The following is a 371-nucleotide window of genomic DNA, read 5'->3' as shown; positions in this document are numbered from 1 at the left end:
GGAGACGCCACCACTGCTTCCCCTTCCTCCAGCCAGGATCAACCCCCAGGGCTCCCCCAAGCAACACACCCTGAGAGTGGGGTGAGGAGGGGAAGGGATCCGCTCCGGGGGGGTGAGGAGGGGGGCGGAAGGCCGGGTAAGGGCAGCAGCGGAGCAGCCAGGCCGCGCAGCCAGCCGGCCGCCTCGCTCCTCCTCTTGCTCAGCACAAAAAGAAAGCGGGGTGGTGGACCCCCACCCCCCAGAGAGAGCAGCGAGGGGGCTTTTCACCCCCAGCCGACGTGGATTAATCTCGGGGGGATGGACTCGAGTGGGGTTTGTACCTCCTTTTTGTTCCTGTCTGCTACACCCGGCTCCATACCCCCCCCAGCCCC

This window comes from Antrostomus carolinensis, unplaced genomic scaffold, assembly GCF_000700745.2.
Source record: "Antrostomus carolinensis isolate BGI_N321 unplaced genomic scaffold, ASM70074v2 scaffold26122, whole genome shotgun sequence".
In the NCBI taxonomy this organism is placed as follows: Eukaryota; Metazoa; Chordata; class Aves; order Caprimulgiformes; family Caprimulgidae; genus Antrostomus; species Antrostomus carolinensis.
The sequence above is the reverse complement of the archived record's forward strand: the minus strand, read 5'-3'. Positions refer to the sequence as shown.